At 51.1% G+C, this 27,323-nt stretch overlaps 17 non-coding genes across 17 annotated transcripts; all 17 read left to right on the top strand.

Moving 5' to 3' along the window:
• Positions 1 to 5,675: 5,675 nt before the first annotated feature.
• Positions 5,676 to 5,866, top strand: LOC137079772 (U2 spliceosomal RNA). The gene has a single exon (XR_010905709.1). It is a non-coding gene; the product is annotated as a U2 spliceosomal RNA (small nuclear RNA).
• A 470-nt stretch (positions 5,867 to 6,336) lies between these two features.
• Positions 6,337 to 6,500, top strand: LOC137080330 (U1 spliceosomal RNA). Its single transcript, XR_010906183.1, has one exon. It is a non-coding gene; the product is annotated as a U1 spliceosomal RNA (small nuclear RNA).
• Positions 6,501 to 13,957: 7,457 nt separating this feature from the next.
• LOC137079771 (U2 spliceosomal RNA) lies at positions 13,958 to 14,148 on the top strand. Its single transcript, XR_010905708.1, has one exon. It is a non-coding gene; the product is annotated as a U2 spliceosomal RNA (small nuclear RNA).
• Positions 14,149 to 14,618: 470 nt separating this feature from the next.
• On the top strand, positions 14,619 to 14,782 carry LOC137080329 (U1 spliceosomal RNA). Its single transcript, XR_010906182.1, has one exon. It is a non-coding gene; the product is annotated as a U1 spliceosomal RNA (small nuclear RNA).
• A 1,008-nt stretch (positions 14,783 to 15,790) lies between these two features.
• On the top strand, positions 15,791 to 15,981 carry LOC137079770 (U2 spliceosomal RNA). Its single transcript, XR_010905707.1, has one exon. It is a non-coding gene; the product is annotated as a U2 spliceosomal RNA (small nuclear RNA).
• A 470-nt stretch (positions 15,982 to 16,451) lies between these two features.
• On the top strand, positions 16,452 to 16,615 carry LOC137080327 (U1 spliceosomal RNA). The gene has a single exon (XR_010906180.1). It is a non-coding gene; the product is annotated as a U1 spliceosomal RNA (small nuclear RNA).
• Positions 16,616 to 17,623: 1,008 nt separating this feature from the next.
• LOC137079769 (U2 spliceosomal RNA) lies at positions 17,624 to 17,814 on the top strand. Its single transcript, XR_010905706.1, has one exon. It is a non-coding gene; the product is annotated as a U2 spliceosomal RNA (small nuclear RNA).
• Positions 17,815 to 18,280: 466 nt separating this feature from the next.
• LOC137080326 (U1 spliceosomal RNA) lies at positions 18,281 to 18,444 on the top strand. The gene has a single exon (XR_010906179.1). It is a non-coding gene; the product is annotated as a U1 spliceosomal RNA (small nuclear RNA).
• A 1,008-nt stretch (positions 18,445 to 19,452) lies between these two features.
• LOC137079768 (U2 spliceosomal RNA) lies at positions 19,453 to 19,643 on the top strand. The gene has a single exon (XR_010905705.1). It is a non-coding gene; the product is annotated as a U2 spliceosomal RNA (small nuclear RNA).
• Positions 19,644 to 20,105: 462 nt separating this feature from the next.
• Positions 20,106 to 20,269, top strand: LOC137079648 (U1 spliceosomal RNA). The gene has a single exon (XR_010905595.1). It is a non-coding gene; the product is annotated as a U1 spliceosomal RNA (small nuclear RNA).
• Positions 20,270 to 21,277: 1,008 nt separating this feature from the next.
• LOC137080063 (U2 spliceosomal RNA) lies at positions 21,278 to 21,468 on the top strand. Its single transcript, XR_010905982.1, has one exon. It is a non-coding gene; the product is annotated as a U2 spliceosomal RNA (small nuclear RNA).
• A 466-nt stretch (positions 21,469 to 21,934) lies between these two features.
• LOC137079647 (U1 spliceosomal RNA) lies at positions 21,935 to 22,098 on the top strand. The gene has a single exon (XR_010905594.1). It is a non-coding gene; the product is annotated as a U1 spliceosomal RNA (small nuclear RNA).
• A 1,008-nt stretch (positions 22,099 to 23,106) lies between these two features.
• On the top strand, positions 23,107 to 23,297 carry LOC137079766 (U2 spliceosomal RNA). The gene has a single exon (XR_010905704.1). It is a non-coding gene; the product is annotated as a U2 spliceosomal RNA (small nuclear RNA).
• A 466-nt stretch (positions 23,298 to 23,763) lies between these two features.
• On the top strand, positions 23,764 to 23,927 carry LOC137079646 (U1 spliceosomal RNA). Its single transcript, XR_010905593.1, has one exon. It is a non-coding gene; the product is annotated as a U1 spliceosomal RNA (small nuclear RNA).
• Positions 23,928 to 24,935: 1,008 nt separating this feature from the next.
• LOC137079765 (U2 spliceosomal RNA) lies at positions 24,936 to 25,126 on the top strand. Its single transcript, XR_010905703.1, has one exon. It is a non-coding gene; the product is annotated as a U2 spliceosomal RNA (small nuclear RNA).
• A 466-nt stretch (positions 25,127 to 25,592) lies between these two features.
• LOC137079644 (U1 spliceosomal RNA) lies at positions 25,593 to 25,756 on the top strand. The gene has a single exon (XR_010905591.1). It is a non-coding gene; the product is annotated as a U1 spliceosomal RNA (small nuclear RNA).
• A 1,008-nt stretch (positions 25,757 to 26,764) lies between these two features.
• LOC137079764 (U2 spliceosomal RNA) lies at positions 26,765 to 26,955 on the top strand. The gene has a single exon (XR_010905702.1). It is a non-coding gene; the product is annotated as a U2 spliceosomal RNA (small nuclear RNA).
• Positions 26,956 to 27,323: the final 368 nt, after the last annotated feature.

Raw genomic sequence — 27,323 nt, 5'->3', positions numbered from 1 at the left:
ACAGGAGCTCAGTTTTATGGCTAATCTTTTTCTCCTCTGCGCCACAGCAGCGCTGTTATCTCTGCTCCCGCAGGAGCTCAGTTTCTCCGGCTATTTTTCTCCTGTGCCACAGCAGTGCTGTTCTTTCTGCTCCCACAGGAGCCCAGTTTCTCTGGATAATTTCCCCAGTATCCATAACAGTGTGTTTCCTTTTGCTCCCACAGGAGTTCAGTTTCTCTGGCTAATTCCTCCAGTGTCCATAACAGTGTGTTTCCTTCTGCTCCCACAGGAGCTCAGTTTTTCGGGCTAATCTCTTCTCCACTGCTGTAGCAGTGCTGTTCCCTCTGCTCCCGCAGGAGCTCAGTTTCTCTGGCAAATTTCTCCACCGCCAAAGCAGTTGTTGTTCCCTCTGCTCCCACAGGAGCTCAGTTTTTCTGGCTAACCGTTTTTCCACTGCTCCCACAGGAGCTCAGTTTTTCTGGCTAACCGTTTCTCCACTGCTGCAGCAGTGCTGTTCCCTCTGCTCCCACAGGAGCTCAGTTTTTTCTGGCTAACCGTTTCTCCACTGCCAAAGCAGTGCTGTTCCCTCTGCTCCCACAGGAGCTCGGTTTCTCTGGCTAACCGTTTCTCCACTGCCAAAGCAGTGTTGCTCTTTATGCTTCCACAGGAGCTGAAGAAAATCAGCATTTGGTCCTACCCATTGCAATGTTTGAGAATGAAATTTATCCATCTGACGAAGATCCTCTACAGCATCCCACAGCTGCAAGGAGCACCACAACCCAACAAGACACCGTGACTGAATCTCCAGCAACACAGTGTGGCCGTCGGCCCAGCCGAGCCACATCCCGTACACCGAGACGCAGAGGCTTGCCATCACCTCCACCTTCAAGACATCCACCATCTCCAGCTTCCTCCTACTCCTCAGTACAACCTACGATTCCAGCAATAGAGAAATGGACCGTACTAGGGTTAAGACAAGTGCTAATCAGTGTCGATGATAATTTTTCCAGAATAATTAATAAAGCCAAATTATACAACCTGTACGTGTCACTTCAAGCAGCTTCTCCATCTCCAAAATCCACTCCACCTTCCAAAACTACAAACAGGTCAAGGAAACATAAGGATCCGAACTCACGCTCTCAAAAGACCCTTTCTCCCTCAGAACTGGTTCTTCCTCAAGCACCAGGCCACTGCAGCAGGCCCTCAGCTAGCCTGGGCCGCGCCCCAGTTCCAGCCACCGCTGCCATCGTTGCCGCCACCCAGCCCATCTCATCTCTCTGCTCCGCCGAGCTAGAGACCGTGGGTGTTTCCAGCATTGCACCTCAGGTCACAATACCAGTTTCCTCTGCCCCAGGCAATCCTTTAAGCGTAAGTACGCTTCCGCGAGCAGCTCAAGCTTTCTATCACAGCATTTTCCTGTCACTTTTTCTAACCCCTTCCCTTGGCCTGCAGCCCCACCATCAAACTCTAGCGCGTGGCTGCCTCCGCTAGCGGTGCAGGCCCAGCTGCTTTTTGTCCTCCTTAGCTTTCCTCTTTCCGCTTTTTTCCCATTCCTCCTTTGTCGGGGACCGACCGAAACGAGAGGTTGCCTCTGCAAGCGGTTTTCGGTCCCTGGTTTCTATCCGCCTAACACTTTTTCCCAAACTAGTGCTCCATTCACTCTGTTTTCTGCAACACAGATGCCCTTCCCGCCGAATGCTACAGCCTTGGAACTGCCCCCTGTCGCCAGCAACATTAGAGCACAGATCCTCACAGAAATTCAGGCTGTTGGCGCCAGAGGCGGACCCATTCCCATTCCCAACCCCAGTACCAAAGTATTGAGAGCTAAAATTCCCATAAACCACCCATTGAGACCCCTCATTGACGCTTCTCTCAATTCCATCCTTCAAGCTGTTTCCCCCAGAACCCTTCAATCCTACCTAACTGCATGGAAGTGTTTCAAGTCTTTTCACTCCATATACAAGCTGAATTTTCCAGATTATTCTTTGCTTACCATCACTTCATTCATATCTTATTTCAACAGCATCAAGAACCTCCAAGTCAGCTCCATCAAGGGTCATCTAAGCTGAATTCAACAAACTTGTGTTTGGTCTGCCCTCTCCAGAAATAACCAATTCACAAACTTCCATGCTCATCAAAGGCATCCAAAAAACTCAACCCACCCACCCAGACAACCAATAACTCTAGACATACTTACCAAATGTATCTCCACCCTCCGCCAAGGCTACCACTCCACCAATACTGCCCGCACTCTGGATGCAATGTTCATATTGGCTGGCTCCGGTTTTCTCAGAAGCTCAGAAATTACCATCACGTCCACCTTCAATCCAAAGCTTCATCCTATAATTTCAGACCTAGCAGTGCTAGATGACGAAACAATCTCTTACTTCATCAAACAAAGCAAGACGGATCAAATGAAAAAAGGGCAATCCATTTACATTTTCAACCTTCCATCACCAATCCAGCCGTATCAATCCATTTTAGCCAACCTACATTTCAGAAGTTTGCAGACTAAACTTTTATCTGAACCACTCTTCACAGACGATGCTAACCGCCCTGTCACACGTTTCTGGTTCCAAAAACACCTCAAGTCTATACTGATTCTATCCGGCATCTCGGCAGACAACTTTTCTAGCCATTCATTCCGCATAGGTGCAGCAACCACAACTGCTCAAAAAGGTCTCTCCCAGCACCAGATCCAAAAACTTGGTCGCTGGTCGTCAGAGGCTTTCAAGAGCTACATCCGCTCCAATCGCTCCCACATCAAAGAAGCCCAACAGACCCTCATCAGCTAAAATTGTTTCAGCTTCAGCCTGTTTCCATACACTCAATCCTACAGGATCACCACATCCACTCCAATTCAACATCACCAAATTCATTAAATGAATCAATAATATTCACTGCCGTAGCAGCATCTCTCCAGTCACTCCTGCAGGAACCCACCTCAAATTTTTCACTGCAGCAGTGTTATCTCCTCTGCTCTAACAAAAGTTCAGGATTCTCCATCCAGCTGGCTGTCACTGCCGCAGCAGTGTTATCTCCTCCGCTCTAACAAAAGTTCAGGATTCCCCATCCAGCTGGCTGTCACTGCCGCAGCAGTGTTATCTCGTCCGCTCTAACAGAAGCTCAGGATTCTCCATCCAGCTTGCTCTCACTGCCGCAGCAGTGTTATCGCCTCCGCTCTAACAGAAGCTCAGGATTCTCCATCCAGCTGGCTCTCACTGCCGCAGCAGTGTTATCTCCTCCACTCTAACAGAAGCTCAAGATCCTCCATCCAGCTGGCTGTCACTGCCGCAGCAGTATCTCCCCTGCTCTAACAGAAGCTCAGTATTCCCCATCCAGCTGGCTCTCACTGCCGCAGCAGTGTTATCTCCTCCACTCTAACAAAAGTTCAGGATTCTCCATCCAGCTGGCTGTCACTGCCGCAGCAGTGTTATCTCCTCCGCTCTAACAAAAGCTCAGGATTCTCCATCCAGCTGGCTCTCACTGCCGCAGCAGTTATCTCCTCTGTTCTAACAGAAGCTCAGTATTCCCCATCCAGCTGGCTTTCACTGCCGCAGCAGTATTATCTCCTCCGCTCTAACAAAAGTTCAGGATTCTTCAACCAGCCGGCTCTCACAGCCGCAGCAGTGTTATCTTCTCCGCTCTAACAAAAGCTCAGGATTCTCCATTCAGCTGGCTCTCACTGCCGCAGCAGTATCTCCTTTGCTCTAATGGAAGTTCAGGATTCTCCATCCAGCTGGCTCTCACTGCCGCAGCAGTGTTATCTCCTCCGCTCCAATAGAAGCTCAGTATTCCCCATCCAGCCGGCTCTCACTGCCGCAGCAGTATCTCCTCCGTTCTAACAGAAGCTAAGCTTTTCCATCCAGCTAGTTCTCACTGCTGCAGCAGTGTTATCTCATTCGCTCCAGCAGAAGCCCAGTTTCTCCAACCGACTTTACTGCAAAACAGTGTCATCTCCTCCGCTCCAACAGAAGCCAGTTCCTCCACCCAAAGGCCTCCACTGCCACAGCACCCGCAAGAGTTAAATTTTTCCATTCAACTTGCTTGTACTGCCGCAGCAGTGATTTCTCCATATTTCCGCAGGAGTGTCAGTTCTACGTCCAACCCGGCTCACTGGTTTCGAAAAACAAGTTAAAATGGCTCGTCTCCACGGCTGCAGCAGTATCGACAACTCAGCTCTCGCAAAGCCCGATACTCCATTGAAACTCGTTTCAATACCACAGCAATGTCGTCATCTCCATTCCCACAGGAGCCCAATCATCCGTGCAAATTGTTCGTTTGGATAGTTGGAAAGCAAGTTGAAACGTCTCGTATCCTCTGCCGCAGCAGTTATAGTCAATTTCGCTCCCGCAGGAGCTCTGATACGTCTTTTCAAAACCTGTTTCACTGTCTCAGCAGTCTCACCTTCTCCACCCCACAGGAGCCCAATTCTCTGTACAACTGGGTCTTCGGATAGTTTGGAAAGCAGATTTAAAAGGGCTCATCTCCACTGCCACAGCAGTATCACCAACCTCACTCCCGCAGGAGTTCTGTTCCTCCATCCAAACTTGTCCCACCCTCAGAGCAGTGTCATCTTCTCAACTCATACAGGAGCCTAATTCTTTGTACAGCCAGCTCATTGGATACGTTTGAAAGTATGCTGAAACAGCTCGTCTCCACTGCCACAGCACTGCTATCTCCTCTCGCCTACACGCAACCACCCCAGCTGACTACCAACGAGGTTCACCTTTCTGATATCACGACCATACAAACCTCAGACAATAATGAACAAGATCTCCCGATCCAGTGACTATCCCCCCCTTCGATTGGCACAGCACCAGTTCATGCTCTGCAACTTTTGGGGGGCATCAACATCATTTACTGGCTGCTGTCCTATGCTAGTAGCAATTTTTTGGGGGAGTACTCTGGGTTCGGGCCAAATACCGAGCTCGGAGCCCTCTCCTCGGACAGCACGCCAAATACGCATACCATTTATTCTATCTGAATTATTTGTAAGTGTGAACTCATGAAATGATGTTTCTTAAAAAAACTAAGTTCGGGAGAAGCACGTTCAAATGATCTACCTAATCATGATGTCATTCCAACCAGCTGTCAACAATCAGTAATCAACATGTCTACCAATCAGCTCAAGTGGAGGATCACATAAATACCCAGTCAACTCACCAACGTTCCTTGACAAAGTTTGCAGCATCCCTCCACCACCCCTTCTACCTCACACGCACCTGGTTAACTTTCCTAACCAGAAATACGGGGGGAGTACTCTGGGTTCGGGCCAAATACCGAGCTCGGAGCCCTCTCCTCGGACAGCACGCCAAATACGCATACCATTTATTCTATCTGAATTATTTGTAAGTGTGAACTCATGAAAGTAGGTTTTTCACAAAATCCCAAATACCCGAAAATTTCGCCAGCGCAACCTTCGAATCCGAGGCATGCGTCTCGCTCGGCTCGAGCCAAGGATTCCGATGATATAAGACACTTGGTTCTGCGGCGTGCGGTTTGGGAGCTACGAGCCATTTCGTGCCGGGCCCATCGGGGGGCCAGCCTTGGTGATGTTGTAGAGCGAGTTGCTAGTACCATCCCTCAAAGTTTCAGGTCTCTACGACGTAAGGCCTTTGCCAACCCTCCCCCCCTCACCGCTTCCCAGATGGGCGTCGCCTTTGCCGGCTCCCCTGCCGCTGCGTCATTGTGTCATCGCTTCTCGGCCTTTTGGCTAAGATCAAGTGTAGTATCTGTTCTTATCAGTTTAATATCTGATACGTCCCCTATCCGGGGACTGCATATTAAATTGATTTTTGGCACATGGAGCCGGAACCGGGGCTTGCTCCGTCCACTCCACGCATCGACCTGGTATTGCAGTGCCTCCAGGAACGGTGTGCTTCCCCTTTTTGGGGACTGCGAATTGTTGTGACTAATAGAAGAACCAACAACACCACTGGAATTTTTTTTGTCAGAGAATACAGAAATACGCAGGAAGCGCATACAGAATGACGATGAGGTGACGCAACGATGACCGTGCCACAGAGAAAGCAGCAAGCTGCGGTCATATGAGCATAGGGAAAAAAGAAGAACAAAAGCGTCGGTTGCCGGCCGGCTGACTCATCACCGTCACAGCACGTTTTTTGATGTCCCTCTTATTTGAGAGTCTTTACCAACGAGCTGATGAGTCGAATCAGGGGTTTGTGTTGGATGGATTAGGGACACCTGATTCAAATCAAGGTCACGCACGCACGCACGCAGCAGTCAAGCAATGGAAGGTGCCCCGTCCTTCCTTTTCTTGGGGGAGGGGAAGGTCACCGTGTTTGAGGATGGCGAAGGGGGATAGGGCGCCTCTGCCTGGAGGCCAGGCAACTCATACTTACCTGGCAGGGGAGACACCATGATCAGGAAGGTGGTTCACCCAGGGCGAGGCTCGGCCATTGCACTCCGGTTGTGCTGACCCCTGCGAATTCCCCAAATGTGGGAATCTCGACTGCATAATTTATGGTAGTGGGGGACTGCGTTCGCGCTCTCCCCTGTACACACTGGTTAAAAGCAGATAGCGTGGAGGGAAAAAGCGTGCGGTTCTTGACGCTTGTGGCGCCGCCCACTGCCCCAAAGGGTGAAGTTGCACCAGTTTTGTTATGTTTCTGTCTCTTTCTGCTGTGTCAGCCAGTGACCCGGAGAGTTCAGAGAACTGAACTGCGTTTGTTTTCATCGAGGTTGTCGAAACCTGCGACCGGTTTGCCGAATGTGGTTTTTCCCACAAACTTTGATATTCAACGGACGAGTTGATTGACAGCAGTGGTCCCAAAGGCAAAGTTGTTCGGATGGAGGTTTTCTGTCGTATGGTACGACTGTCTCGTGCGCGTGCTGTGAAAAAGCACGCGACATACGTTCGCCTATAGCCGCTCTCATGTTGTTGCTTTTTCATTTTAAAGCGCCACTAGGTGGCCATTCACCGCGTCCTTTCTCGCCTGACCCCAGACTGAGCCCGTGCACGGGTGTACCGGCTTGGGTGAAATTGTCTCGTTCCGTCCAAGAGCTATAGCCGTTCTAGCAGACCCCGCCTCGCCCAGCCCGTAGGTTTCGGCCTGCCGCCGCCAAGCTGAATCGAAATTCCCACTTTTTTTCCGATCTGGACGGACAGTCAGACTCCAGAGAATCTTTCTGCACTGGTTTGGGCCAGATCGGGCAAAAGACCTAGGACTAGTGTGCAAAATGATGTTTCTTAAAAAAACTAAGTTCGGGAGAAGCACGTTCAAATGATCTACCTAATCATGATGTCATTCCAACCAGCTGTCAACAATCAGTAATCAACATGTCTACCAATCAGCTCAAGTGGAGGATCACATAAATACCCAGTCAACTCACCAACGTTCCTTGACAAAGTTTGCAGCATTCTGGCAGGTCACTTTTTCTACCCACGCTGTCAACATGGCTCCACACGCTGCTCGAAGCTATGCTACAATGCTAAAAAACTTTCCTTACAAATTCCTAAGCTACCTAAAGCCCCTTTTGGCCACTTTTCATCAGCATTATTTCAAACCAATGGCTCCTCAACATCACGGTAAAAGAATTCCTGTTTTTTCCAAAGTGTAATGTGGTCTTTGCCACAATTCAATCAATGAGGAGTCAATTGTTTGAGCAGCGCTCAGACACTGTAAAGAGTGCACACTGCACAGACTTGCAGCAGGACAGCTACAACAGCTTCTGTCCCAAGAAATAGAAATGTATCTTAAATAACAGTTCCGGCATGCATCAAGCTTTGTTGTGATCTTGCTGCCTCTGTGTACAACAGACAGAAACTTGTCACACACAAAGTGCATTTGCCGTGGTGATGAACAATAAATTTACTCGCTCGCAAAGCGAATGAATGTATCGTGAGGCTAAGTAACTTAAATGTTGACAATACAGCATAATGATTATTTAAGCCATCTTATATTTTGGAGACAGAAACATACATCACATCTTCCTAATTGTGATTAAACTTTTGAATGTGGCGCCGTGTTGCGTTCAGAATATTACAGTTTCAGAGCATTTACAATCAATGTATGGCGCCAAGTTCTTATGAACCAGGACTGTTTTCTTTATTGTGATTATATTGTAATGTTGTATGCTAAATTTAATAAGAGTTGGACCCAAATGGGTCTCTTTCAAAATAAGAGTCCCATTATGGTTTTACAAACATGCTTTTCCATTTTGTTCCATCTAACTTTTTCTCCACCACAGAAGCAGTGATGTTCCATCTTCTCCCACAGGATCTCAGTTTCTCTGGCTAATTTCTCCTCTGCCATAACAGTGCTATTCTCTCTGCTCCCACAGGAGCTCAGTTTTATGGCTAATCTTTTTCTCCTCTGCGCCACAGCAGCGCTGTTATCTCTGCTCCCGCAGGAGCTCAGTTTCTCCGGCTATTTTTCTCCTGTGCCACAGCAGTGCTGTTCTTTCTGCTCCCACAGGAGCCCAGTTTCTCTGGATAATTTCCCCAGTATCCATAACAGTGTGTTTCCTTTTGCTCCCACAGGAGTTCAGTTTCTCTGGCTAATTCCTCCAGTGTCCATAACAGTGTGTTTCCTTCTGCTCCCACAGGAGCTCAGTTTTTCGGGCTAATCTCTTCTCCACTGCTGTAGCAGTGCTGTTCCCTCTGCTCCCGCAGGAGCTCAGTTTCTCTGGCAAATTTCTCCACCGCCAAAGCAGTTGTTGTTCCCTCTGCTCCCACAGGAGCTCAGTTTTTCTGGCTAACCGTTTTTCCACTGCTCCCACAGGAGCTCAGTTTTTCTGGCTAACCGTTTCTCCACTGCTGCAGCAGTGCTGTTCCCTCTGCTCCCACAGGAGCTCAGTTTTTTCTGGCTAACCGTTTCTCCACTGCCAAAGCAGTGCTGTTCCCTCTGCTCCCACAGGAGCTCGGTTTCTCTGGCTAACCGTTTCTCCACTGCCAAAGCAGTGTTGCTCTTTATGCTTCCACAGGAGCTGAAGAAAATCAGCATTTGGTCCTACCCATTGCAATGTTTGAGAATGAAATTTATCCATCTGACGAAGATCCTCTACAGCATCCCACAGCTGCAAGGAGCACCACAACCCAACAAGACACCGTGACTGAATCTCCAGCAACACAGTGTGGCCGTCGGCCCAGCCGAGCCACATCCCGTACACCGAGACGCAGAGGCTTGCCATCACCTCCACCTTCAAGACATCCACCATCTCCAGCTTCCTCCTACTCCTCAGTACAACCTACGATTCCAGCAATAGAGAAATGGACCGTACTAGGGTTAAGACAAGTGCTAATCAGTGTCGATGATAATTTTTCCAGAATAATTAATAAAGCCAAATTATACAACCTGTACGTGTCACTTCAAGCAGCTTCTCCATCTCCAAAATCCACTCCACCTTCCAAAACTACAAACAGGTCAAGGAAACATAAGGATCCGAACTCACGCTCTCAAAAGACCCTTTCTCCCTCAGAACTGGTTCTTCCTCAAGCACCAGGCCACTGCAGCAGGCCCTCAGCTAGCCTGGGCCGCGCCCCAGTTCCAGCCACCGCTGCCATCGTTGCCGCCACCCAGCCCATCTCATCTCTCTGCTCCGCCGAGCTAGAGACCGTGGGTGTTTCCAGCATTGCACCTCAGGTCACAATACCAGTTTCCTCTGCCCCAGGCAATCCTTTAAGCGTAAGTACGCTTCCGCGAGCAGCTCAAGCTTTCTATCACAGCATTTTCCTGTCACTTTTTCTAACCCCTTCCCTTGGCCTGCAGCCCCACCATCAAACTCTAGCGCGTGGCTGCCTCCGCTAGCGGTGCAGGCCCAGCTGCTTTTTGTCCTCCTTAGCTTTCCTCTTTCCGCTTTTTTCCCATTCCTCCTTTGTCGGGGACCGACCGAAACGAGAGGTTGCCTCTGCAAGCGGTTTTCGGTCCCTGGTTTCTATCCGCCTAACACTTTTTCCCAAACTAGTGCTCCATTCACTCTGTTTTCTGCAACACAGATGCCCTTCCCGCCGAATGCTACAGCCTTGGAACTGCCCCCTGTCGCCAGCAACATTAGAGCACAGATCCTCACAGAAATTCAGGCTGTTGGCGCCAGAGGCGGACCCATTCCCATTCCCAACCCCAGTACCAAAGTATTGAGAGCTAAAATTCCCATAAACCACCCATTGAGACCCCTCATTGACGCTTCTCTCAATTCCATCCTTCAAGCTGTTTCCCCCAGAACCCTTCAATCCTACCTAACTGCATGGAAGTGTTTCAAGTCTTTTCACTCCATATACAAGCTGAATTTTCCAGATTATTCTTTGCTTACCATCACTTCATTCATATCTTATTTCAACAGCATCAAGAACCTCCAAGTCAGCTCCATCAAGGGTCATCTAAGCTGAATTCAACAAACTTGTGTTTGGTCTGCCCTCTCCAGAAATAACCAATTCACAAACTTCCATGCTCATCAAAGGCATCCAAAAAACTCAACCCACCCACCCAGACAACCAATAACTCTAGACATACTTACCAAATGTATCTCCACCCTCCGCCAAGGCTACCACTCCACCAATACTGCCCGCACTCTGGATGCAATGTTCATATTGGCTGGCTCCGGTTTTCTCAGAAGCTCAGAAATTACCATCACGTCCACCTTCAATCCAAAGCTTCATCCTATAATTTCAGACCTAGCAGTGCTAGATGACGAAACAATCTCTTACTTCATCAAACAAAGCAAGACGGATCAAATGAAAAAAGGGCAATCCATTTACATTTTCAACCTTCCATCACCAATCCAGCCGTATCAATCCATTTTAGCCAACCTACATTTCAGAAGTTTGCAGACTAAACTTTTATCTGAACCACTCTTCACAGACGATGCTAACCGCCCTGTCACACGTTTCTGGTTCCAAAAACACCTCAAGTCTATACTGATTCTATCCGGCATCTCGGCAGACAACTTTTCTAGCCATTCATTCCGCATAGGTGCAGCAACCACAACTGCTCAAAAAGGTCTCTCCCAGCACCAGATCCAAAAACTTGGTCGCTGGTCGTCAGAGGCTTTCAAGAGCTACATCCGCTCCAATCGCTCCCACATCAAAGAAGCCCAACAGACCCTCATCAGCTAAAATTGTTTCAGCTTCAGCCTGTTTCCATACACTCAATCCTACAGGATCACCACATCCACTCCAATTCAACATCACCAAATTCATTAAATGAATCAATAATATTCACTGCCGTAGCAGCATCTCTCCAGTCACTCCTGCAGGAACCCACCTCAAATTTTTCACTGCAGCAGTGTTATCTCCTCTGCTCTAACAAAAGTTCAGGATTCTCCATCCAGCTGGCTGTCACTGCCGCAGCAGTGTTATCTCCTCCGCTCTAACAAAAGTTCAGGATTCCCCATCCAGCTGGCTGTCACTGCCGCAGCAGTGTTATCTCGTCCGCTCTAACAGAAGCTCAGGATTCTCCATCCAGCTTGCTCTCACTGCCGCAGCAGTGTTATCGCCTCCGCTCTAACAGAAGCTCAGGATTCTCCATCCAGCTGGCTCTCACTGCCGCAGCAGTGTTATCTCCTCCACTCTAACAGAAGCTCAAGATCCTCCATCCAGCTGGCTGTCACTGCCGCAGCAGTATCTCCCCTGCTCTAACAGAAGCTCAGTATTCCCCATCCAGCTGGCTCTCACTGCCGCAGCAGTGTTATCTCCTCCACTCTAACAAAAGTTCAGGATTCTCCATCCAGCTGGCTGTCACTGCCGCAGCAGTGTTATCTCCTCCGCTCTAACAAAAGCTCAGGATTCTCCATCCAGCTGGCTCTCACTGCCGCAGCAGTTATCTCCTCTGTTCTAACAGAAGCTCAGTATTCCCCATCCAGCTGGCTTTCACTGCCGCAGCAGTATTATCTCCTCCGCTCTAACAAAAGTTCAGGATTCTTCAACCAGCCGGCTCTCACAGCCGCAGCAGTGTTATCTTCTCCGCTCTAACAAAAGCTCAGGATTCTCCATTCAGCTGGCTCTCACTGCCGCAGCAGTATCTCCTTTGCTCTAATGGAAGTTCAGGATTCTCCATCCAGCTGGCTCTCACTGCCGCAGCAGTGTTATCTCCTCCGCTCCAATAGAAGCTCAGTATTCCCCATCCAGCCGGCTCTCACTGCCGCAGCAGTATCTCCTCCGTTCTAACAGAAGCTAAGCTTTTCCATCCAGCTAGTTCTCACTGCTGCAGCAGTGTTATCTCATTCGCTCCAGCAGAAGCCCAGTTTCTCCAACCGACTTTACTGCAAAACAGTGTCATCTCCTCCGCTCCAACAGAAGCCAGTTCCTCCACCCAAAGGCCTCCACTGCCACAGCACCCGCAAGAGTTAAATTTTTCCATTCAACTTGCTTGTACTGCCGCAGCAGTGATTTCTCCATATTTCCGCAGGAGTGTCAGTTCTACGTCCAACCCGGCTCACTGGTTTCGAAAAACAAGTTAAAATGGCTCGTCTCCACGGCTGCAGCAGTATCGACAACTCAGCTCTCGCAAAGCCCGATACTCCATTGAAACTCGTTTCAATACCACAGCAATGTCGTCATCTCCATTCCCACAGGAGCCCAATCATCCGTGCAAATTGTTCGTTTGGATAGTTGGAAAGCAAGTTGAAACGTCTCGTATCCTCTGCCGCAGCAGTTATAGTCAATTTCGCTCCCGCAGGAGCTCTGATACGTCTTTTCAAAACCTGTTTCACTGTCTCAGCAGTCTCACCTTCTCCACCCCACAGGAGCCCAATTCTCTGTACAACTGGGTCTTCGGATAGTTTGGAAAGCAGATTTAAAAGGGCTCATCTCCACTGCCACAGCAGTATCACCAACCTCACTCCCGCAGGAGTTCTGTTCCTCCATCCAAACTTGTCCCACCCTCAGAGCAGTGTCATCTTCTCAACTCATACAGGAGCCTAATTCTTTGTACAGCCAGCTCATTGGATACGTTTGAAAGTATGCTGAAACAGCTCGTCTCCACTGCCACAGCACTGCTATCTCCTCTCGCCTACACGCAACCACCCCAGCTGACTACCAACGAGGTTCACCTTTCTGATATCACGACCATACAAACCTCAGACAATAATGAACAAGATCTCCCGATCCAGTGACTATCCCCCCCTTCGATTGGCACAGCACCAGTTCATGCTCTGCAACTTTTGGGGGGCATCAACATCATTTACTGGCTGCTGTCCTATGCTAGTAGCAATTTTTTGGGGGAGTACTCTGGGTTCGGGCCAAATACCGAGCTCGGAGCCCTCTCCTCGGACAGCACGCCAAATACGCATACCATTTATTCTATCTGAATTATTTGTAAGTGTGAACTCATGAAATGATGTTTCTTAAAAAAACTAAGTTCGGGAGAAGCACGTTCAAATGATCTACCTAATCATGATGTCATTCCAACCAGCTGTCAACAATCAGTAATCAACATGTCTACCAATCAGCTCAAGTGGAGGATCACATAAATACCCAGTCAACTCACCAACGTTCCTTGACAAAGTTTGCAGCATCCCTCCACCACCCCTTCTACCTCACACGCACCTGGTTAACTTTCCTAACCAGAAATACGGGGGGAGTACTCTGGGTTCGGGCCAAATACCGAGCTCGGAGCCCTCTCCTCGGACAGCACGCCAAATACGCATACCATTTATTCTATCTGAATTATTTGTAAGTGTGAACTCATGAAAGTAGGTTTTTCACAAAATCCCAAATACCCGAAAATTTCGCCAGCGCAACCTTCGAATCCGAGGCATGCGTCTCGCTCGGCTCGAGCCAAGGATTCCGATGATATAAGACACTTGGTTCTGCGGCGTGCGGTTTGGGAGCTACGAGCCATTTCGTGCCGGGCCCATCGGGGGGCCAGCCTTGGTGATGTTGTAGAGCGAGTTGCTAGTACCATCCCTCAAAGTTTCAGGTCTCTACGACGTAAGGCCTTTGCCAACCCTCCCCCCCTCACCGCTTCCCAGATGGGCGTCGCCTTTGCCGGCTCCCCTGCCGCTGCGTCATTGTGTCATCGCTTCTCGGCCTTTTGGCTAAGATCAAGTGTAGTATCTGTTCTTATCAGTTTAATATCTGATACGTCCCCTATCCGGGGACTGCATATTAAATTGATTTTTGGCACATGGAGCCGGAACCGGGGCTTGCTCCGTCCACTCCACGCATCGACCTGGTATTGCAGTGCCTCCAGGAACGGTGTGCTTCCCCTTTTTGGGGACTGCGAATTGTTGTGACTAATAGAAGAACCAACAACACCACTGGAATTTTTTTTGTCAGAGAATACAGAAATACGCAGGAAGCGCATACAGAATGACGATGAGGTGACGCAACGATGACCGTGCCACAGAGAAAGCAGCAAGCTGCGGTCATATGAGCATAGGGAAAAAAGAAGAACAAAAGCGTCGGTTGCCGGCCGGCTGACTCATCACCGTCACAGCACGTTTTTTGATGTCCCTCTTATTTGAGAGTCTTTACCAACGAGCTGATGAGTCGAATCAGGGGTTTGTGTTGGATGGATTAGGGACACCTGATTCAAATCAAGGTCACGCACGCACGCACGCAGCAGTCAAGCAATGGAAGGTGCCCCGTCCTTCCTTTTCTTGGGGGAGGGGAAGGTCACCGTGTTTGAGGATGGCGAAGGGGGATAGGGCGCCTCTGCCTGGAGGCCAGGCAACTCATACTTACCTGGCAGGGGAGACACCATGATCAGGAAGGTGGTTCACCCAGGGCGAGGCTCGGCCATTGCACTCCGGTTGTGCTGACCCCTGCGAATTCCCCAAATGTGGGAATCTCGACTGCATAATTTATGGTAGTGGGGGACTGCGTTCGCGCTCTCCCCTGTACACACTGGTTAAAAGCAGATAGCGTGGAGGGAAAAAGCGTGCGGTTCTTGACGCTTGTGGCGCCGCCCACTGCCCCAAAGGGTGAAGTTGCACCAGTTTTGTTATGTTTCTGTCTCTTTCTGCTGTGTCAGCCAGTGACCCGGAGAGTTCAGAGAACTGAACTGCGTTTGTTTTCATCGAGGTTGTCGAAACCTGCGACCGGTTTGCCGAATGTGGTTTTTCCCACAAACTTTGATATTCAACGGACGAGTTGATTGACAGCAGTGGTCCCAAAGGCAAAGTTGTTCGGATGGAGGTTTTCTGTCGTATGGTACGACTGTCTCGTGCGCGTGCTGTGAAAAAGCACGCGACATACGTTCGCCTATAGCCGCTCTCATGTTGTTGCTTTTTCATTTTAAAGCGCCACTAGGTGGCCATTCACCGCGTCCTTTCTCGCCTGACCCCAGACTGAGCCCGTGCACGGGTGTACCGGCTTGGGTGAAATTGTCTCGTTCCGTCCAAGAGCTATAGCCGTTCTAGCAGACCCCGCCTCGCCCAGCCCGTAGGTTTCGGCCTGCCGCCGCCAAGCTGAATCGAAATTCCCACTTTTTTTCCGATCTGGACGGACAGTCAGACTCCAGAGAATCTTTCTGCACTGGTTTGGGCCAGATCGGGCAAAAGACCTAGGACTAGTGTGCAAAAGTAGGTTTTTCACAAAATCCCAAATACCCGAAAATTTCGCCAGCGCAACCTTCGAATCCGAGGCATGCGTCTCGCTCGGCTCGAGCCAAGGATTCCGATGATATAAGACACTTGGTTCTGCGGCGTGCGGTTTGGGAGCTACGAGCCATTTCGTGCCGGGCCCATCGGGGGGCCAGCCTTGGTGATGTTGTAGAGCGAGTGGCTAGTACCATCCCTCAAAGTTTCAGGACTCTACGACGTAAGGCCTTTGCCAACCCTCCCCCCCTCACCGCTTCCCAGATGGGCGTCGCCTTTGCCGGCTCCCCTGCCGCTGCGTCATTGTGTCATCGCTTCTCGGCCTTTTGGCTAAGATCAAGTGTAGTATCTGTTCTTATCAGTTTAATATCTGATACGTCCCCTATCCGGGGACTGCATATTAAATTGATTTTTGGCACATGGAGCCGGAACCGGGGCTTGCTCCGTCCACTCCACGCATCGACCTGGTATTGCAGTGCCTCCAGGAACGGTGTGCTTCCCCTTTTTGGGGACTGCGAATTGTTGTGACTAATAGAAGAACCAACAACACCACTGGAATTTTTTTTGTCAGAGAATACAGAAATACGCAGGAAGCGCATACAGAATGACGATGAGGTGACGCAACGATGACCGTGCCACAGAGAAAGCAGCAAGCTGCGGTCATATGAGCATAGGGAAAAAAGAAGAACAAAAGCGTCGGTTGCCGGCCGGCTGACTCATCACCGTCACAGCACGTTTTTTGATGTCCCTCTTATTTGAGAGTCTTTACCAACGAGCTGATGAGTCGAATCAGGGGTTTGTGTTGGATGGATTAGGGACACCTGATTCAAATCAAGGTCACGCACGCACGCACGCAGCAGTCAAGCAATGGAAGGTGCCCCGTCCTTCCTTTTCTTGGGGGAGGGGAAGGTCACCGTGTTTGAGGATGGCGAAGGGGGATAGGGCGCCTCTGCCTGGAGGCCAGGCAACTCATACTTACCTGGCAGGGGAGACACCATGATCAGGAAGGTGGTTCACCCAGGGCGAGGCTCGGCCATTGCACTCCGGTTGTGCTGACCCCTGCGAATTCCCCAAATGTGGGAATCTCGACTGCATAATTTATGGTAGTGGGGGACTGCGTTCGCGCTCTCCCCTGTACACACTGGTTAAAAGCAGATAGCGTGGAGGGAAAAAGCGTGCGGTTCTTGACGCTTGTGGCGCCGCCCACTGCCCCAAAGGGTGAAGTTGCACCAGTTTTGTTATGTTTCTGTCTCTTTCTGCTGTGTCAGCCAGTGACCCGGAGAGTTCAGAGAACTGAACTGCGTTTGTTTTCATCGAGGTTGTCGAAACCTGCGACCGGTTTGCCGAATGTGGTTTTTCCCACAAACTTTGATATTCAACGGACGAGTTGATTGACAGCAGTGGTCCCAAAGGCAAAGTTGTTCGGATGGAGGTTTTCTGTCGTATGGTACGACTGTCTCGTGCGCGTGCTGTGAAAAAGCACGCGACATACGTTCGCCTATAGCCGCTCTCATGTTGTTGCTTTTTCATTTTAAAGCGCCACTAGGTGGCCATTCACCGCGTCCTTTCTCGCCTGACCCCAGACTGAGCCCGTGCACGGGTGTACCGGCTTGGGTGAAATTGTCTCGTTCCGTCCAAGAGCTATAGCCGTTCTAGCAGACCCCGCCTCGCCCAGCCCGTAGGTTTCGGCCTGCCGCCGCCAAGCTGAATCGAAATTCCCACTTTTTTTCCGATCTGGACGGACAGTCAGACTCCAGAGAATCTTTCTGCACTGGTTTGGGCCAGATCGGGCAAAAGACCTAGGACTAGTGTGCAAAAGTAGGTTTTTCACAAAATCCCAAATACCCGAAAATTTCGCCAGCGCAACCTTCGAATCCGAGGCATGCGTCTCGCTCGGCTCGAGCCAAGGATTCCGATGATATAAGACACTTGGTTCTGCGGCGTGCGGTTTGGGAGCTACGAGTCATTTCGTGCCGGGCCCATCGGGGGGCCAGCCTTGGTGATGTTGTAGAGCGAGTGGCTAGTACCATCCCTCAAAGTTTCAGGTCTCTACGACGTAAGGCCTTTGCCAACCCTCCCCCCCTCACCGCTTCCCAGATGGGCGTCGCCTTTGCCGGCTCCCCTGCCGCTGCGTCATTGTGTCATCGCTTCTCGGCCTTTTGGCTAAGATCAAGTGTAGTATCTGTTCTTATCAGTTTAATATCTGATACGTCCCCTATCCGGGGACTGCATATTAAATTGATTTTTGGCACATGGAGCCGGAACCGGGGCTTGCTCCGTCCACTCCACGCATCGACCTGGTATTGCAGTGCCTCCAGGAACGGTGTGCTTCCCCTTTTTGGGGACTGCGAATTGTTGTGACTAATAGAAGAACCAACAACACCACTGGAATTTTGTCAGAGAATACAGAAATACGCAGGAAGCGCATACAGAATGACGATGAGGTGACGCAACGATGACCGTGCCACAGAGAAAGCAGCAAGCTGCGGTCATATGAGCATAGGGAAAAAAGAAGAACAAAAGCGTCGGTTGCCGGCCGGCTGACTCATCACCGTCACAGCACGTTTTTTGATGTCCCTCTTATTTGAGAGTCTTTACCAACGAGCTGATGAGTCGAATCAGGGGTTTGTGTTGGATGGATTAGGGACACCTGATTCAAATCAAGGTCACGCACGCACGCACGCAGCAGTCAAGCAATGGAAGGTGCCCCGTCCTTCCTTTTCTTGGGGGAGGGGAAGGTCACCGTGTTTGAGGATGGCGAAGGGGGATAGGGCGCCTCTGCCTGGAGGCCAGGCAACTCATACTTACCTGGCAGGGGAGACACCATGATCAGGAAGGTGGTTCACCCAGGGCGAGGCTCGGCCATTGCACTCCGGTTGTGCTGACCCCTGCGAATTCCCCAAATGTGGGAATCTCGACTGCATAATTTATGGTAGTGGGGGACTGCGTTCGCGCTCTCCCCTGTACACACTGGTTAAAAGCAGATAGCGTGGAGGGAAAAAGCGTGCGGTTCTTGACGCTTGTGGCGCCGCCCACTGCCCCAAAGGGTGAAGTTGCACCAGTTTTGTTATGTTTCTGTCTCTTTCTGCTGTGTCAGCCAGTGACCCGGAGAGTTCAGAGAACTGAACTGCGTTTGTTTTCATCGAGGTTGTCGAAACCTGCGACCGGTTTGCCGAATGTGGTTTTTCCCACAAACTTTGATATTCAACGGACGAGTTGATTGACAGCAGTGGTCCCAAAGGCAAAGTTGTTCGGATGGAGGTTTTCTGTCGTATGGTACGACTGTCTCGTGCGCGTGCTGTGAAAAAGCACGCGACATACGTTCGCCTATAGCCGCTCTCATGTTGTTGCTTTTTCATTTTAAAGCGCCACTAGGTGGCCATTCACCGCGTCCTTTCTCGCCTGACCCCAGACTGAGCCCGTGCACGGGTGTACCGGCTTGGGTGAAATTGTCTCGTTCCGTCCAAGAGCTATAGCCGTTCTAGCAGACCCCGCCTCGCCCAGCCCGTAGGTTTCGGCCTGCCGCCGCCAAGCTGAATCGAAATTCCCACTTTTTTTCCGATCTGGACGGACAGTCAGACTCCAGAGAATCTTTCTGCACTGGTTTGGGCCAGATCGGGCAAAAGACCTAGGACTAGTGTGCAAAAGTAGGTTTTTCACAAAATCCCAAATACCCGAAAATTTCGCCAGCGCAACCTTCGAATCCGAGGCATGCGTCTCGCTCGGCTCGAGCCAAGGATTCCGATGATATAAGACACTTGGTTCTGCGGCGTGCGGTTTGGGAGCTACGAGTCATTTCGTGCCGGGCCCATCGGGGGGCCAGCCTTGGTGATGTTGTAGAGCGAGTGGCTAGTACCATCCCTCAAAGTTTCAGGTCTCTACGACGTAAGGCCTTTGCCAACCCTCCCCCCCTCACCGCTTCCCAGATGGGCGTCGCCTTTGCCGGCTCCCCTGCCGCTGCGTCATTGTGTCATCGCTTCTCGGCCTTTTGGCTAAGATCAAGTGTAGTATCTGTTCTTATCAGTTTAATATCTGATACGTCCCCTATCCGGGGACTGCATATTAAATTGATTTTTGGCACATGGAGCCGGAACCGGGGCTTGCTCCGTCCACTCCACGCATCGACCTGGTATTGCAGTGCCTCCAGGAACGGTGTGCTTCCCCTTTTTGGGGACTGCGAATTGTTGTGACTAATAGAAGAACCAACAACACCACTGGAATTTTGTCAGAGAATACAGAAATACGCAGGAAGCGCATACAGAATGACGATGAGGTGACGCAACGATGACCGTGCCACAGAGAAAGCAGCAAGCTGCGGTCATATGAGCATAGGGAAAAAAGAAGAACAAAAGCGTCGGTTGCCGGCCGGCTGACTCATCACCGTCACAGCACGTTTTTTGATGTCCCTCTTATTTGAGAGTCTTTACCAACGAGCTGATGAGTCGAATCAGGGGTTTGTGTTGGATGGATTAGGGACACCTGATTCAAATCAAGGTCACGCACGCACGCAGCAGTCAAGCAATGGAAGGTGCCCCGTCCTTCCTTTTCTTGGGGGAGGGGAAGGTCACCGTGTTTGAGGATGGCGAAGGGGGATAGGGCGCCTCTGCCTGGAGGCCAGGCAACTCATACTTACCTGGCAGGGGAGACACCATGATCAGGAAGGTGGTTCACCCAGGGCGAGGCTCGGCCATTGCACTCCGGTTGTGCTGACCCCTGCGAATTCCCCAAATGTGGGAATCTCGACTGCGTAATTTATGGTAGTGGGGGACTGCGTTCGCGCTCTCCCCTGTACACACTGGTTAAAAGCAGATAGCGTGGAGGGAAAAAGCGTGCGGTTCTTGACGCTTGTGGCGCCGCCCACTGCCCCAAAGGGTGAAGTTGCACCAGTTTTGTTATGTTTCTGTCTCTTTCTGCTGTGTCAGCCAGTGACCCGGAGAGTTCAGAGAACTGAACTGCGTTTGTTTTCATCGAGGTTGTCGAAACCTGCGACCGGTTTGCCGAATGTGGTTTTTCCCACAAACTTTGATATTCAACGGACGAGTTGATTGACAGCAGTGGTCCCAAAGGCAAAGTTGTTCGGATGGAGGTTTTCTGTCGTATGGTACGACTGTCTCGTGCGCGTGCTGTGAAAAAGCACGCGACATACGTTCGCCTATAGCCGCTCTCATGTTGTTGCTTTTTCATTTTAAAGCGCCACTAGGTGGCCATTCACCGCGTCCTTTCTCGCCTGACCCCAGACTGAGCCCGTGCACGGGTGTACCGGCTTGGGTGAAATTGTCTCGTTCCGTCCAAGAGCTATAGCCGTTCTAGCAGACCCCGCCTCGCCCAGCCCGTAGGTTTCGGCCTGCCGCCGCCAAGCTGAATCGAAATTCCCACTTTTTTTCCGATCTGGACGGACAGTCAGACTCCAGAGAATCTTTCTGCACTGGTTTGGGCCAGATCGGGCAAAAGACCTAGGACTAGTGTGCAAAAGTAGGTTTTTCACAAAATCCCAAATACCCGAAAATTTCGCCAGCGCAACCTTCGAATCCGAGGCATGCGTCTCGCTCGGCTCGAGCCAAGGATTCCGATGATATAAGACACTTGGTTCTGCGGCGTGCGGTTTGGGAGCTACGAGCCATTTCGTGCCGGGCCCATCGGGGGGCCAGCCTTGGTGATGTTGTAGAGCGAGTGGCTAGTACCATCCCTCAAAGTTTCAGGTCTCTACGACGTAAGGCCTTTGCCAACCCTCCCCCCCTCACCGCTTCCCAGATGGGCGTCGCCTTTGCCGGCTCCCCTGCCGCTGCGTCATTGTGTCATCGCTTCTCGGCCTTTTGGCTAAGATCAAGTGTAGTATCTGTTGTTATCAGTTTAATATCTGATACGTCCCCTATCCGGGGACTGCATATTAAATTGATTTTTGGCACATGGAGCCGGAACCGGGGCTTGCTCCGTCCACTCCACGCATCGACCTGGTATTGCAGTGCCTCCAGGAACGGTGTGCTTCCCCTTTTTGGGGACTGCGAATTGTTGTGACTAATAGAAGAACCAACAACACCACTGGAATTTTGTCAGAGAATACAGAAATACGCAGGAAGCGCATACAGAATGACGATGAGGTGACGCAACGATGACCGTGCCACAGAGAAAGCAGCAAGCTGCGGTCATATGAGCATAGGGAAAAAAGAAGAACAAAAGCGTCGGTTGCCGGCCGGCTGACTCATCACCGTCACAGCACGTTTTTTGATGTCCCTCTTATTTGAGAGTCTTTACCAACGAGCTGATGAGTCGAATCAGGGGTTTGTGTTGGATGGATTAGGGACACCTGATTCAAATCAAGGTCACGCACGCACGCACGCAGCAGTCAAGCAATGGAAGGTGCCCCGTCCTTCCTTTTCTTGGGGGAGGGGAAGGTCACCGTGTTTGAGGATGGCGAAGGGGGATAGGGGGCCTCTGCCTGGAGGCCAGGCAACTCATACTTACCTGGCAGGGGAGACACCATGATCAGGAAGGTGGTTCACCCAGGGCGAGGCTCGGCCATTGCACTCCGGTTGTGCTGACCCCTGCGAATTCCCCAAATGTGGGAATCTCGACTGCGTAATTTATGGTAGTGGGGGACTGCGTTCGCGCTCTCCCCTGTACACACTGGTTAAAAGCAGATAGCGTGGAGGGAAAAAGCGTGCGGTTCTTGACGCTTGTGGCGCCGCCCACTGCCCCAAAGGGTGAAGTTGCACCAGTTTTGTTATGTTTCTGTCTCTTTCTGCTGTGTCAGCCAGTGACCCGGAGAGTTCAGAGAACTGAACTGCGTTTGTTTTCATCGAGGTTGTCGAAACCTGCGACCGGTTTGCCGAATGTGGTTTTTCCCACAAACTTTGATATTCAACGGACGAGTTGATTGACAGCAGTGGTCCCAAAGGCAAAGTTGTTCGGATGGAGGTTTTCTGTCGTATGGTACGACTGTCTCGTGCGCGTGCTGTGAAAAAGCACGCGACATACGTTCGCCTATAGCCGCTCTCATGTTGTTGCTTTTTCATTTTAAAGCGCCACTAGGTGGCCATTCACCGCGTCCTTTCTCGCCTGACCCCAGACTGAGCCCGTGCACGGGTGTACCGGCTTGGGTGAAATTGTCTCGTTCCGTCCAAGAGCTATAGCCGTTCTAGCAGACCCCGCCTCGCCCAGCCCGTAGGTTTCGGCCTGCCGCCGCCAAGCTGAATCGAAATTCCCACTTTTTTTCCGATCTGGACGGACAGTCAGACTCCAGAGAATCTTTCTGCACTGGTTTGGGCCAGATCGGGCAAAAGACCTAGGACTAGTGTGCAAAAGTAGGTTTTTCACAAAATCCCAAATACCCGAAAATTTCGCCAGCGCAACCTTCGAATCCGAGGCATGCGTCTCGCTCGGCTCGAGCCAAGGATTCCGATGATATAAGACACTTGGTTCTGCGGCGTGCGGTTTGGGAGCTACGAGCCATTTCGTGCCGGGCCCATCGGGGGGCCAGCCTTGGTGATGTTGTAGAGCGAGTGGCTAGTACCATCCCTCAAAGTTTCAGGTCTCTACGACGTAAGGCCTTTGCCAACCCTCCCCCCCTCACCGCTTCCCAGATGGGCGTCGCCTTTGCCGGCTCCCCTGTCGCTGCGTCATTGTGTCATCGCTTCTCGGCCTTTTGGCTAAGATCAAGTGTAGTATCTGTTCTTATCAGTTTAATATCTGATACGTCCCCTATCCGGGGACTGCATATTAAATTGATTTTTGGCACATGGAGCCGGAACCGGGGCTTGCTCCGTCCACTCCACGCATCGACCTGGTATTGCAGTGCCTCCAGGAACGGTGTGCTTCCCCTTTTTGGGGACTGCGAATTGTTGTGACTAATAGAAGAACCAACAACACCACTGGAATTTTGTCAGAGAATACAGAAATACGCAGGAAGCGCATACAGAATGACGATGAGGTGACGCAACGATGACCGTGCCACAGAGAAAGCAGCAAGCTGCGGTCATATGAGCATAGGGAAAAAAGAAGAACAAAAGCGTCGGTTGCCGGCCGGCTGACTCATCACCGTCACAGCACGTTTTTTGATGTCCCTCTTATTTGAGAGTCTTTACCAACGAGCTGATGAGTCGAATCAGGGGTTTGTGTTGGATGGATTAGGGACACCTGATTCAAATCAAGGTCACGCACGCACGCACGCAGCAGTCAAGCAATGGAAGGTGCCCCGTCCTTCCTTTTCTTGGGGGAGGGGAAGGTCACCGTGTTTGAGGATGGCGAAGGGGGATAGGGGGCCTCTGCCTGGAGGCCAGGCAACTCATACTTACCTGGCAGGGGAGACACCATGATCAGGAAGGTGGTTCACCCAGGGCGAGGCTCGGCCATTGCACTCCGGTTGTGCTGACCCCTGCGAATTCCCCAAATGTGGGAATCTCGACTGCGTAATTTATGGTAGTGGGGGACTGCGTTCGCGCTCTCCCCTGTACACACTGGTTAAAAGCAGATAGCGTGGAGGGAAAAAGCGTGCGGTTCTTGACGCTTGTGGCGCCGCCCACTGCCCCAAAGGGTGAAGTTGCACCAGTTTTGTTATGTTTCTGTCTCTTTCTGCTGTGTCAGCCAGTGACCCGGAGAGTTCAGAGAACTGAACTGCGTTTGTTTTCATCGAGGTTGTCGAAACCTGCGACCGGTTTGCCGAATGTGGTTTTTCCCACAAACTTTGATATTCAACGGACGAGTTGATTGACAGCAGTGGTCCCAAAGGCAAAGTTGTTCGGATGGAGGTTTTCTGTCGTATGGTACGACTGTCTCGTGCGCGTGCTGTGAAAAAGCACGCGACATACGTTCGCCTATAGCCGCTCTCATGTTGTTGCTTTTTCATTTTAAAGCGCCACTAGGTGGCCATTCACCGCGTCCTTTCTCGCCTGACCCCAGACTGAGCCCGTGCACGGGTGTACCGGCTTGGGTGAAATTGTCTCGTTCCGTCCAAGAGCTATAGCCGTTCTAGCAGACCCCGCCTCGCCCAGCCCGTAGGTTTCGGCCTGCCGCCGCCAAGCTGAATCGAAATTCCCACTTTTTTTCCGATCTGGACGGACAGTCAGACTCCAGAGAATCTTTCTGCACTGGTTTGGGCCAGATCGGGCAAAAGACCTAGGACTAGTGTGCAAAAGTAGGTTTTTCACAAAATCCCAAATACCCGAAAATTTCGCCAGCGCAACCTTCGAATCCGAGGCATGCGTCTCGCTCGGCTCGAGCCAAGGATTCCGATGATATAAGACACTTGGTTCTGCGGCGTGCGGTTTGGGAGCTACGAGCCATTTCGTGCCGGGCCCATCGGGGGGCCAGCCTTGGTGATGTTGTAGAGCGAGTGGCTAGTACCATCCCTCAAAGTTTCAGGTCTCTACGACGTAAGGCCTTTGCCAACCCTCCCCCCCTCACCGCTTCCCAGATGGGCGTCGCCTTTGCCGGCTCCCCTGCCGCTGCGTCATTGTGTCATCGCTTCTCGGCCTTTTGGCTAAGATCAAGTGTAGTATCTGTTCTTATCAGTTTAATATCTGATACGTCCCCTATCCGGGGACTGCATATTAAATTGATTTTTGGCACATGGAGCCGGAACCGGGGCTTGCTCCGTCCACTCCACGCATCGACCTGGTATTGCAGTGCCTCCAGGAACGGTGTGCTTCCCCTTTTTGGGGACTGCGAATTGTTGTGACTAATAGAAGAACCAACAACACCACTGGAATTTTGTCAGAGAATACAGAAATACGCAGGAAGCGCATACAGAATGACGATGAGGTGACGCAACGATGACCGTGCCACAGAGAAAGCAGCAAGCTGCGGTCATATGAGCATAGGGAAAAAAGAAGAACAAAAGCGTCGGTTGCCGGCCGGCTGACTCATCACCGTCACAGCACGTTTTTTGATGTCCCTCTTATTTGAGAGTCTTTACCAACGAGCTGATGAGTCGAATCAGGGGTTTGTGTTGGATGGATTAGGGACACCTGATTCAAATCAAGGTCACGCACGCACGCACGCAGCAGTCAAGCAATGGAAGGTGCCCCGTCCTTCCTTTTCTTGGGGGAGGGGAAGGTCACCGTGTTTGAGGATGGCGAAGGGGGATAGGGGGCCTCTGCCTGGAGGCCAGGCAACTCATACTTACCTGGCAGGGGAGACACCATGATCAGGAAGGTGGTTCACCCAGGGCGAGGCTCGGCCATTGCACTCCGGTTGTGCTGACCCCTGCGAATTCCCCAAATGTGGGAATCTCGACTGCGTAATTTATGGTAGTGGGGGACTGCGTTCGCGCTCTCCCCTGTACACACTGGTTAAAAGCAGATAGCGTGGAGGGAAAAAGCGTGCGGTTCTTGACGCTTGTGGCGCCGCCCACTGCCCCAAAGGGTGAAGTTGCACCAGTTTTGTTATGTTTCTGTCTCTTTCTGCTGTGTCAGCCAGTGACCCGGAGAGTTCAGAGAACTGAACTGCGTTTGTTTTCATCGAGGTTGTCGAAACCTGCGACCGGTTTGCCGAATGTGGTTTTTCCCACAAACTTTGATATTCAACGGACGAGTTGATTGACAGCAGTGGTCCCAAAGGCAAAGTTGTTCGGATGGAGGTTTTCTGTCGTATGGTACGACTGTCTCGTGCGCGTGCTGTGAAAAAGCACGCGACATACGTTCGCCTATAGCCGCTCTCATGTTGTTGCTTTTTCATTTTAAAGCGCCACTAGGTGGCCATTCACCGCGTCCTTTCTCGCCTGACCCCAGACTGAGCCCGTGCACGGGTGTACCGGCTTGGGTGAAATTGTCTCGTTCCGTCCAAGAGCTATAGCCGTTCTAGCAGACCCCGCCTCGCCCAGCCCGTAGGTTTCGGCCTGCCGCCGCCAAGCTGAATCGAAATTCCCACTTTTTTTCCGATCTGGACGGACAGTCAGACTCCAGAGAATCTTTCTGCACTGGTTTGGGCCAGATCGGGCAAAAGACCTAGGACTAGTGTGCAAAAGTAGGTTTTTCACAAAATCCCAAATACCCGAAAATTTCGCCAGCGCAACCTTCGAATCCGAGGCATGCGTCTCGCTCGGCTCGAGCCAAGGATTCCGATGATATAAGACACTTGGTTCTGCGGCGTGCGGTTTGGGAGCTACGAGCCATTTCGTGCCGGGCCCATCGGGGGGCCAGCCTTGGTGATGTTGTAGAGCGAGTGGCTAGTACCATCCCTCAAAGTTTCAGGTCTCTACGACGTAAGGCCTTTGCCAACCCTCCCCCCCTCACCGCTTCCCAGATGGGCGTCGCCTTTGCCGGCTCCCCTGCCGCTGCGTCATTGTGTCATCGCTTCTCGGCCTTTTGGCTAAGATCAAGTGTAGTATCTGTTCTTATCAGTTTAATATCTGATACGTCCCCTATCCGGGGACTGCATATTAAATTGATTTTTGGCACATGGAGCCGGAACCGGGGCTTGCTCCGTCCACTCCACGCATCGACCTGGTATTGCAGTGCCTCCAGGAACGGTGTGCTTCCCCTTTTTGGGGACTGCGAATTGTTGTGACTAATAGAAGAACCAACAACACCACTGGAATTTTGTCAGAGAATACAGAAATACGCAGGAAGCGCATACAGAATGACGATGAGGTGACGCAACGATGACCGTGCCACAGAGAAAGCAGCAAGCTGCGGTCATATGAGCATAGGGAAAAAAGAAGAACAAAAGCGTCGGTTGCCGGCCGGCTGACTCATCACCGTCACAGCACGTTTTTTGATGTCCCTCTTATTTGAGAGTCTTTACCAACGAGCTGATGAGTCGAATCAGGGGTTTGTGTTGGATGGATTAGGGACACCTGATTCAAATCAAGGTCACGCACGCACGCACGCAGCAGTCAAGCAATGGAA

This window comes from Pseudorasbora parva, chromosome 6 (assembly GCF_024679245.1).
Source record: "Pseudorasbora parva isolate DD20220531a chromosome 6, ASM2467924v1, whole genome shotgun sequence".
NCBI classification, from domain to species: domain Eukaryota; kingdom Metazoa; phylum Chordata; class Actinopteri; order Cypriniformes; family Gobionidae; genus Pseudorasbora; species Pseudorasbora parva.
The sequence above is the reverse complement of the archived record's forward strand: the minus strand, read 5'-3'. Positions and strand labels throughout refer to the sequence as shown.